The sequence below is a fragment of the Petaurus breviceps genome, unplaced genomic scaffold, assembly GCF_028583685.1.
Source record: "Petaurus breviceps papuanus isolate PSGF00001 unplaced genomic scaffold, PetGlider_PUasm1.0 90644, whole genome shotgun sequence".
Classification (NCBI taxonomy): Eukaryota; Metazoa; Chordata; class Mammalia; order Diprotodontia; family Petauridae; genus Petaurus; species Petaurus breviceps.
The window spans coordinates 3433028-3445090 of record NW_027187298.1 but is presented as its reverse complement, the minus strand read 5'-3'; the positions used below and the strand labels follow the sequence as shown (position 1 = coordinate 3445090).

The 12063-nt window shown below is 40.1% G+C and overlaps 1 long non-coding RNA gene across 1 annotated transcript in view; it reads left to right on the top strand.

The window, feature by feature from the left end:
- LOC138143509 (uncharacterized) overlaps positions 1–12063 on the top strand; it is a 174019-nt gene that overhangs the window by 39254 nt on the left and 122702 nt on the right. The window lies entirely within an intron of this gene.

Below are 12063 nucleotides of genomic sequence, written 5' to 3'. Positions count from 1 at the left end.
TCTGTCTGTCTGGCTGTCTCTCTCTCTGTCTCTCTCTCTGTCTCTCTGTCTCTCTCTGTCTCTCTCTCTCTCTCTGTCTCTCTCTCTCTGTCTCTCTCTCTCTCTCTCTCTCTCTCTCTCTCTCTCTCCCTCCCTCCCTCTCCCTGTCTCTCTCAGTCTCTCTCTCATATGAATGTGTCTATAGATGTATATACAGATATATATGCACATATATACATGTTTCTGTGCATATATATGTGTGTGTATACACTTACACAGACACTCACACATCTAGATCTATATAGATCTAGCTGTATCTATATTACCTCTGGGCTCCAATCTTCACTAGACTTTTGCTGCTATTCCACAATAGCCTCATCATTCTTGAAGTTCACTTCCCTCCTGGACTTCTCACATTGAAAGTATTCTTCACTCTTGCAGCCCCTTCCTCTAATTGACTGGTTCTTCCCAGAACCTCTGTTTTAAGGAAATATTCATCTCTGGGCTGACTCTGCAGGCTTTTACTGCCACCCTCCTCCCCCATCACTTTGCTTCCTCCTTTTTTCCCTTTCCTCATCTTTTCAGCTTCCTTTTACTTGTTAATTCCTTAAGAGTGGGGACTATCTGTTTATATGTGTTTTCCTAGCTAGCACAGTGCCTAGCACACAATAAATGCTTAACAAAAGCTTGTGGACTTGACTATATACTGTTTCCTCCTTGGAAAAATCAGGGGAAATGGCAGGCAGTAGAGAGGGTAAATATTGAATATCTCTGCTCTTAATTATAATAGATATTTTCCTATCTGCCTGATTCAATTCAGTAAACATTTATTGGGTACCTACTCTGCAAGCAACATTATATTAGGTTATATGTGCTCCTTGTCTCCTTAACCAGAATTTACGTATCCTGAAGGCAGGGACCATATCTTATATATCTATGTCACCTACAGCATATGGGACAATGCTAGGCTCTTGGTGAATTCTCAGTAAATCTGTGCCAATTAATTAGCATAGAAGCATAGACTGTCAGACATAGATGGGGCTTTAGAGGTTATCAAGGCTGTCCTCTCCTTATTTTACAGTAAAGGAAACAGATGGAATGGGACTTGCAAAAAGCTAGGCACTGAATTTAATGCATGGCCATAGAACCTACTTTTTTTTTTTATTGTAGTTTCTATTAGTAATCAGTGAAAAGGCAACAAAACTTCAAATCATATGAAAACTCAGTCACTGACTGATGGTAAGAGGGTTGTCGGTTTACTGAGCAAGAATGTGTGTCCAGACCCTAATGTTAAAAATAGCAGGTAGAGCTTCATGAGAAATGCTGTTGAGTAGACCCATAGCATAGGGTTGGGGGATAGGAAATAGACCTGTGATTTCATTTAATAAAGGAAATATCCAAATAAAGAAACTTTCTCTACCAGTGCATGTTGGCATCCTTTCTGAAGTTCATAGTCTTAGATGGTTGCTCAGGGCACTAAGAGGTTAAGTTGCCTTTCCTGGGTTGCCATGCCAATGAGTGTTAGATGCAGAACATGAAAGCAAGTCTTCATTTCTCTGCAGCTAGTCAGTGAATAAACATTTATTAAAGGTCTATTGTGTGTCAGGCACTGTGCTAAATACTGAGGATAGAAAGAAAGGTTAATGGCAATTCCTGCCCTCAAAAACTTACAATCTGATGGGAGAGACAATAGGCAAATAACTATGAATAAATAAGCTATAGAAAATATTCAACAGGGAAGAGGTATTTGATTTAAGATAGATTGGGTAAGGCTTCCTGTAGAAGATGGGATTTCAGTTGAGACTTGAGGAGAAAGCAGGAGGCAGAGAGGAGGGAAGAGAGAATTTCACATATGAGGGCAGCTAGACAGAAAATAGAATGAGAAGATAGAAAAAAAATTATTTGTGATATGCAACATGAGACGTTTAAACAGAGGATTTAAACATATATACATATATGTCTATGTGTGTATACTATATGTATATATGTGTGTAGATATACATACATATATACATATACAACTTTAGTATAGTGCTGGACTTGGAAACATGACGACCTTCTAATATCTCTCAGATGTGTCCTGACTGGGTTACCCTGGACAAGTTGTTTAACCTCATCAAGTCTCAGTTTACACATCTGGAAAATAGGAATTTTTTTTATGCTTTTTGGAGGGCAGTTGGGGTTATGACTTGCCTAAGGTCACATAGCTATTTTTTTTTATTAAGTGTCTGAGGCCGGATTTGAACTCAGGTCCTCCTGATTCCAGTGCTGGTGCTCTATTCACTGCACCACCTAGCCTTCCCAGGAAAATAGGAATATTAATAGCACCTATCTTACTGGTCTATTGTGAGGCTCAAATGAGCTATCGTATTTACTGTTCTTTGCAAAGTTTAAAGAGCTACACAAATATCAGTTTTTGTTATTGCTGTTGTAATTTGATAAATACCCTAAACCTTAGACTCGATGTGAACCTTTGGCTAAGGATCCTTGCATCTTACCTGCTCTACCTCCCCATTGACTAATCATGTCCTGCCACCAAATTTATACTCATATTCATGTCTCTGCACACAAATCCCTGGCTTTCATGTCATATTTGAATACTCAGTCTTGGTGTAAACCTGGTCCAATGGACTCCTTACCTTGTCCTGGGCCAACCTAGCCTTTCCCACTGCTACCTGAACCTTGATTGTGATGAGAGAAACTGAGAAAAAGATTTTCACTATTTTGCCAATGGCAGAGTCTATCCTTAGTTTTGGATTACATTTCTGGGTTTTATTCTTTAAGTTCTGTGAGAAGGGAGTGTGTATATTGAATTCTATAAAGTGACCTTTTTAAATAAATTCAAAACATTTAGCCATCTTCACTTTAACATAACTTGTTCACTCTGACTCCACAAGTAATGAAATGAATACGGTCTGCTAGTTTCTCTCTCTGCCTGGGATAAATCATATGTTGCCCTGGGCAATTGGCTCTTTGCAAAGCTGCTGTCCCATGCCTGTCATATTACTTGCGTTTAGTGGATAATGATTTTTGAAATTGTAATATGTGATATTGTCCCAGGCCTTGCATGAGACAGTGGTGGCATATCCACAAAGCCAGAATGTCCTAGTGCATTTTACTTAGGCAGAGGCTGGGCTGTAATGTGATGCTTAGGCATGCCCCATCACCCTCACCCTGGAGCCTGGGCCTATTCCAGAGTCGCTGAGGACTGACTTGGATGGCCTCCACAATGCAGACTGAGCAAATGCCCCCTGGATTTATCAGGCAGTTTCTAATAGGCACTCCTGATCCCTACCCCATCTGTTCTTGGTTCTGTACAAAGAAAAAAAGGCATATTTGACTTATTTGTCTTTTTCATTTTTTTTTTTGCATGTGTTCTTTCTCCCTATAGCGTAAGCTCATTGAAGACAATTTGTGACTTTGAATCCCCTTACCTAGCACAGAGCTTAAGACATAGCATGTACATAATAAAGAGTAATTGATAATAATAATAGCAGCTGATATTTGTATAGTGTTCACTATCCCAGACACTGATTGACTCAGTGTCTTTCCCTCTAGCCACATGATATATTAGAAAGAGTACTGGATTGGGAGTCAGAGGACTGGGGTTTGAACTCTAGCTTTACTGTCTATTGCCTGTGTGATCCTCGGCAGGTCGCTTCCTATCTCTGGGCCTCCATTTCCCAATTTGTAAAATAAAGGGGTTGAACTAAGTGGTCTCTGAAGTTTCTTTTAGCTCTGACATTATGTGGTATAAAGATCCCTCTGCCTACTGGTGAGGTTGATAGAGTGTGGAGAAACAAGAAGACAAAAAAAAAATCAAAATGGTCCTTTGACTGCCAAGAAAAGGGAGTTTTGAAGCTCAGCCAGAAGATGTTGGCCTTGGCAGCAAGGCAGGGTTCGGTTATCCTATGCAGCCCTCTCTGAGAGGTGGAATAGGCTTAGCCGATATGATCCAGAAGTGATGCGCAGTACTGGATTGGATCACCTATCACAGCAGTGACTTTCCCATACCACTATATATTGTCTTGTACCACTGGAGAAGCCAAGCCCTGAATTACATTGATACCTCTGAGTAGAGTCTTGCCTCAGCACATACACACTGATGGCACAAGGGAAAGACATCCATAATCAACACTGCTGACATTGACACTGAATCATGCTTCCCAGCTCCTTCGTTTTTTCCTGGCTTTCTCTTCCAGCACAGAGCAAGTATTCTTTATGCTCCAAGAAATATGCCCTCTAATAGTCTGCTCTTTACCCCAGATAATATCTATCAACCCACCCTTGTACTCCATCTCCTTTCTTACTCTCTGGCGCCCCTAAACTTCCCTTTTTAAATGTTAATTAACTTCCCTGAGGAGGAACAGTCCAGTGAGTAGATAGCACACTGGATTTGAAGAGATCTGTGTTTTGCTATCAGTCCTAATATTCATTAGCTATGTGACTTGGAACATAGTCTCTCTGGGCCTCAATTTCCTCATCTGTAAAATAACTGTTCTTTCAGTTACAGAGAGACAGTAGAGTATCATGGACAGAGAGCAGACCTCAGACTTAAGAAGTCCTGATTGTGCCAGTCCATCCTCTGAGACACACTGGTCGGCTGACAGCCTGGGACAAATTGCCTAACTTCTCAGTGCCCCATGAAAGTTTCTTAAACTATGAAGTGCCGAGTGCATACTGAATTCTATTAATAGGAGATTCCCACACGTACTGTTTGATCAAGTGACACTGGCCTCCTTACAGTTTCAGGAACAAGATACTATTCCTTGGCTCTAGGCATTTTCTCTGGCTTGTACTCCTGCCTAGAATGCTCTCCCTCCTTGTCTCCTCCAATTGGCTTCTCTGACTTTCTATAAGTCCTGACCAAACTATCTTCTACAGAATGCCTTTCCCAGCTCCTCTTAAGTCGTGTGCTTTCCCTCTCAATTATTTCCTGTTTATCCTGTATGTAGCCTGTTCGTATTTATTTGTTTACTTGTCTCCTCCATTAGATTCCAAGTTACATAGGGAACTGTCTTTTGTCTGGTTGTGTGTCCTTAGTGCTTAGCACATTGCCTCATAAGCACTTAATAAGTGTTTATTGACTAATAGTATGAGCCATGGGGATCTGAGAGTCCAGGAATACTGATCAGATGTTTGATTTAGCCCAGCAGAAACTGGAGCTGCTAGTTTTAATTTGAAGAAGGTGGGACTAATGCTATGTGGAATTGAATTAAACTCTGAGCCTAATCTCCACTTCTACCCCCCACCCCACACTGAGGTGGTATATGGGAATCCTGCACCAAGGTTTTAGGGGAAATGTGTATTTATAAGTTGCTATAGCTTTAAAGTGAATATCCTTGCGTTGCAGCAAATCTAGTGGTAAGTGGTTAAATAGAACAGGGGTGCTAATAAGTGGACCCCTAAAATTGGGGGAGGGGAAACAGTCAGTATGGGCTTGAGCTGATAAGAGAGGAAAAGTGACTTCCAACCCTTTCATCATGTATTGAAGAACCCTGTGGGGGTTAGAATGTAACAGGTGTAGCCCTGAGAGTAGGCCTGAGTCAACCATGATACAAGGGAAATGTCTGTAAAGGGAGGTCCAACCCAGATTATATAGCGTTTTAAATGCCAGGCTGGGGGAATGTGTGTTTTATCTTTGAGATGTTAAGGATCCATTAAAAATTCTGAGAAGGGGAGTGACATGGCCAAGTTTTTGCTTTAGGAAAATCACTTAGGCAGTTGGATGGAGAATGAATGAGAGAGTGGAGGGAGTGGAGACAAGGAAACCAGTTGGGATGTGAAGATGACCTTAACAGCAGTGAAGAGGATAGAGACTGGTGGGGAAAAGGGTGTGTGTGTGTGTGTGTGTGTGTGTGTGTGTGTGTGCACGCGCGTGTGTGCGCATGTGTGTGTGTTCGAGTGCAGGAGGTGTATGAGGAAGCAAGGGAAAGTTTTCAGCATTCCCTTTGCATTCATTTTTGTTCTGACTTGTAATCCCATCCAGCAGTGATGAGAGTCTTTACTATCTGCTCTCATTAAATCAGTTGCTAAATGTCTGCTCTATCTTCTCAGAACATAGAATGCCAATGTCATATTACTGTTACAGCCCAAGCTCGAGGTCATTCTGTGCCTCCCTGAGCAATCTCTTCCTCAAACAGAACTAGGAGGAGCTCAGCAAACCCACAGTTCAGATACACTGTATGGAACAACGTATTTCACAGCTTTTCACCCCTGCTATTTTGCTGCATTATGCCAGGATACTAGAACACAGCTCACCGATGCACCCCTGTGTGTAAAGCATCTCGAAGCCTCGTGGGTTGTCAACAACCCCACATAGCAACTGAGTCTCTTTCTTACTCTCTTCCAATCTCTCTCACTGAAATCACTCTGATCTGGGGCTCATTCATTCTTTTACTCTCTCAATCTTTCCATACTCTGGCAATCATCCATCTTACCCATATATCCACAGAACCATTATCGTACTGAACTAACTCACTACTCATACGGCTATGGTCTCCCTTTCTGTGGACCAAGTCCATCACTGACCACAAATGCTTGTTTGTTCCCCTTTCTTTGTCACTCTCAGACTGGTCTCCTAATGCATGCTTTACCCAACACCAGTCCTGAGGCTGCATTCTGAACGTGCTTAAAAAGGCCCATAAAACTGGGTGGAATCGTTCCCTGGAATCTAGAGTGGGATGAAGAGAGGTAACAAAGACAGATTTAGAGTCCATGAGAGAAGTAGATTTTTGGCTATATGTGGTGTTACATGAAGGAAAAAAATTCCTAACAGTGGTAAGAGAGGAGATCATAATATGTTCCCATCACTAGAAGTCTTTAAGCAAACCTTGGATGGCTGGTCGGAGATGGTGTAGAGGAGGGTTCTGTTGAGATGTAACCTGGCATAGTGGAGAGAACTCTGACCTTGGAGTCTGGGAGGATCTAATTTAAATCTTACCTTAGATCCTTATGACTCTGATATAGTACTCTGATGTGCTATCCTCAGGGCTTAGCACATTGCTTTATAAGCCCTTACAAGAATCAGTATTGACTCTGAATAGGTCATTTAACTTCTCACAGCCTCAGTTTGTACCCATTTCATAGGGCTATTGTGAAAATAAAGTAAAATAAAACATGTAAAGCATTTTGAGAGGGTGAGGGAAGGATGAAGAGAAAAAGAATAAAATATTCGCGTATTAAGTACCTACTTTGCTTAAGCTATGCCTTTTAATACAAACCTATCTTCAAGCATACAGCGATTTTTTCTCTCTTCCTCTTGGCCCCATAGCTCTCCTGCATCAAAGTAACCTCAGAGGTCAACTAGTCCAACCCACACCCAAAGGATGACCGCCGCCCTTGATAAGGGGTGCCGTATTCTACCAGATCTTCAGTTGTGAGGAGAATGTTACCTTCCTAAGTCAGATCATTCCATTGTTGGACATCTCATGATTGGGAAGATGTTCCTCAGGAGTCAAAATATGCCTTCCCATTACTCTTACCTGATTCAAAACATTGGAGTCTAAAAAGGGCATGAAAGATGAACTAGTCTAACCTCAGTTTACAACTGAGGACACTGAAGCCCAGAGTCACTAAATGACTTGCCCAACACATAGGTTAGTAATAAACACAAATGTTGAACCCAGGTTGTCTGAGTTCACATCTGATGCTTTCCACATCTTCAGAAATAAATGTACCATCTTCTAAGTTATCTCCAGAAAGCCCATAATTTACAGTTACTTTAATCACTTCTCGGGATAGAAAACAAATATTCTGAGGATAATTGTCTACTGAGATCCCAAATGAATATTTTTCCTCTTATTTTATTTTTTTTCCAAGAAAGGGCATGTCCTTGAGTTTCCCTGGGAATGTTAGACTAAAAGGAAGTTTTTACTAATGAGTATTATGGATTCAAAGGCATAGCTCAAGCAAAGTAATAGAAGCAAGAAAAAAGAGAGGGTCATATGAAAGAGAATGAGTAGTTCAGTTTGGCTAGAATTTAAAGAATTTGGAGGGGAATGATTTGAGAAAAATCAGGAAAGGTATGATGGCACCAGGTTATGTATAACCCTAAATATCATGATTTTTTAAGATTTCTAGCAAATCTTCTCTCAACCTTTGTCTCTTCCAGACTGACAAGTTCTAATCTCTTTAGGTTGGTCAGCAATAGAAGTGTAATGGAATTGTAGAAATGCTATGATGAATATGTGGAGTGTTTCATGAACGTGGGATTTGTAATGTGAAATTATTTGTGTCTAACAGCTCACATTTATAGACCATTTAAGGACTGCAACAAACAGCATATCTTAAAAGCCAGAGTTGTTGTACAATCAACTTCTACAAACTCCCATTCACCTATTCCACAAACTGCTAGTCACCAATTTCCTCTCAATTGCTATTGCCCTCCACGCTGCCCACCAAAAAACAAACAAACAAACCAAAATACCCTGGAATTATTTTGCACATGCCTATTGGTATTTCAGTTTTCTTCCCATTGAATTTAAGTTCCTTGAAGGCAGGCACTTTTGCATCTCTGTGTTTCTATCTGCAGCGCCTGCATGGTGCCTGGTATGCAGAAGTAGCTCAACAAATGTTGAGCTTGTTGGTTGACAGATTGGTTCCTGGTTGTCTGTTTTGTGTATTTCCAGGCTCCTATTTTTTCAGGGTTTTTACCCTAAATCACCTATATGACACACCTCTGTGAAATGACTTGTGTACTTGGTTATATAATTAGTCTGTGCATTCTTTTGTGGCCTCATTATTAGGGGAAAAGAGCTAAAAATAGGAGCTATGAATGTGTACATATGAATGTGTTGTGTTTTTAATGTACACACACATAAGTATAGTACATGTGTTCATATTGTTTCACCTTGCTAGATTATGGATAGGCATAGTTTTATTTTTGTCTCTCTATCTCCAGGGCCTATCACAGTGCCAAACACATAGTCAGTCCTTAATGCTGGATGAATTGATAATGCTAAATTAAAATCTGTGGGACTGATGACTCCTAACAGTAGGCTCTGATTCTACACAGCTTCATAACAAATATTCTCTTGTACATAGAGATATTAAAATTCCAGTGATGGAGTTTGGCTATAAGGTTTGGAAGGAGGACAGATCAGGCTCTCATTTGAAAGGGACACCTCAGGCAAAGAGAGTTGTCCTAGAAGAGAAACATTTCCTGTGAGTATTTCTCCATTTTCTCTTTGTCTTTTATACGTGTGTGTATGTCATGGTGAATGTGTCTCCCTTGGCTCCCTTCTGGGCTTATTTATTTATTTTGATATGAGTTATGGGCCTTGTATTTTCTTCAGACTATTATGTGCCCGGGTAAACTCTAAGTGAGGCATGAAGCAGTAGGGGTATATAGATGCTGTTGACTTTCAAAGTGCTAGGGGAAGATGGGAGGTTTTGTCTTGGCCTTGAAGTTGGCCATGTATGTGAACAGAGGTTAAACTTCTGGCAGTTTCCATAAGAAACAAGGGGCTAATATTAGAATATGCTCAGTTTTTCTTTCAGTATAAATGTAAAAAACCTGGGTGAGCTGTACTCTTTGATAATGATGGTAGGTTCTGAACTGGTTAAAGTCTCATTCTGCTGATGCCCTCCTTCATTGAATGATACCCTCCTTCATTATAAAATCTAGATGTCCAAACCAACAGAATCTGGAAAATAGAAAGCAGTCTGTTGAACTGAGGAGGTAGGACAGTAAAACCCTGTGTTTGTGTGAATTTTTTAATGGTGGGAAAATGGGGGGACCTACAGAATTTATAACCAGACTCCTACAGTAATAACAATTCAACCTCAGCCTTCAGGGCATACACTTACCACGACAGGGGCAAGGAAGGAATTTATCTTCTGCTACAGCATTCTATGTTTAATAAGACCCGAGGCATTATTTGTGAGAAGAAAAGCATTGCCTTCCTTGGAAATTTCAGCCAAAGCTCCTTATGAACTGCCTCAAAATATCCAGAATACCAAGGAAATAAACAAGTAAGAAGAGTTCATTGAGTAAATACCTACTGTATGCTCATTGCTAGGGATACAAAGGAAGACAAAACTCGTCTTCACCCTCAAAGAATTCACATTGTAATTGGGGAGACAATATAAATAAGAAGGTACATACAAGACTATATGTAGTTGATGGAAAGTACCTTAGAGAGGAAGACAGTAGTAGATGAAGGAACCTGGAAAGGCCTTTTTTAGCAGGTAGCCTTTGAGGTGAGTTTAAATAATGGAAGCCAGGTAGAAGAAGTTGGACATATTTTTGCCAATATGTATTAATAATAATTATAACAAATCCTGCTTTATCTCATTTGAAATTCACTACAAATCCAGAAGGTAGGTGGTACAGATGAGATATCTGAAGCTTAAAGAGGTTAAGTGACTTTCTTCAGGTCACATAACTATTAAGAACGAAAGGCAGGATTTGAATCCAGGATGTCCTACCTTGAAATCCAGCATTCTCTTTTCTAGTTCTGTAGCCTCAGTGCAAATTCTGCTTCAACATATGGTAAAGTCATTTCTATATTCAGCTCAATTTCATCATTTGTAAAATGGGCATTAGTTTACCTGTAAAATCTCTTTCACAAAATCATTTTGAGGAAATTAGTTTATAAACTTTAAAGTACTATAGAAATGGGAATTGCTGCTGATGTCACTGTTAGTATTATTCTCACCAGTACTATTCTACACAGGACATTGTGACTCTACACATCTGCCTGAGGAATGCTGATTTTTTTTTATTAGCTTGAGTGAAAAGCCCCTTGATAATACATAAAATGATTTTGCTGTTAACAAAACAGATGCATCAAATTCTTTACCCACCCAGAGGTTTAAAAAAAATCTTTGCTTTTGCCTTTGCTTGTCTTTTAATGTGAAATAAGAGTCCTTTTCTTTCTTTCTTTTTTTTGTGGGTGGTTTGGCCTGTGAGCATTCCTTATTGTATATGTTTAAATGGATTCCAGTAGAATGTAAGTTTTGGTTGTATTTTTTCCTTTCCCCTTCTGTGGTTGATCTTTATTAGTCCCTAAGCTTGTGTCATTCATTTTAAAGTCATTAGTCTTAAATAAAAAACAGAAACCTTTTGGTTTGAAAGCACATAGAATTATGTAAAGTTTTCAGCTAACATTGGGGTTTTTTGTTTTTGTTTTTATTTTGTTTTGGTTTTTTGCTGCCTGCTGTCTGAAATGAAGCAGGTCTCAGAGCTTGAGAAATCAACATCTCTGCTCCTCTTAGTACATCCATAGCTACAACATAAGAAGAATGCAACAGAGAGACTCATGTGGCATCTGCCATGAATAGCTCAGGGAAACTGAAAAAAAAAATGAAAAGCCAGTTTATCAAAGTCAGCCCACATATGAAGCCCATTGTATTGAGGAAATATCTCTGTTTGTACCATTAGCTTTGAAATTAGAGTTATACATGTGCAGTGAGGATGGGGGTATACATTGCCCTCCCTTCCTTCTCCTCTTTCCCTCTCCACATCCCCATCCCCCAGATGTTGGACTGGTAGAATACATGACGTGAAATAAGGTTGTTGGAATGGAGGAGCTTTTTCAAGGAGACTGGAGGAAAGAAAATCATGATTCTCTTACTGATTGCCTATGAAGGAACCCTGATAGCAAGCAATGAACACATTTTTGTGGAGGATGACAAGAGACTTGGGTATACCAGTAAAAGACAGAGCTACTACAGGGAGAAGCCCACTCAAAGCAACGGAGTTGAGACCTGAAAAGACAGGGAAAGTAAATTCAATCCCAGTGGCTTCACTGTTGGCCTCCTCTTCTGTCCTTTCAGGAGAAACAGCAGGCACCCTGCAGGTTCCTGCATGGATCTGTGAAGCTCTGTTTGTGAGTGAATTGCCTTTGCTCAGCTTCCAACCAGAAGCATCCAAAATCTTAACTTTAGGTTGGTTTTATCCTTAGGCTGTAAGAAGAGATCCAGCCCCCAAAGGGTAACCATCTGCCTTTGAAATGAACTAGGTCCAGGGATAACATGGACTGTGTGGTCTATATTGTACTTAAGTAACATGCCTGTTTTCATTGCCTCTTATCTAATCTATCTAAAAGCCTTCTATAGAATGATCTTTGAGAGGTGAAT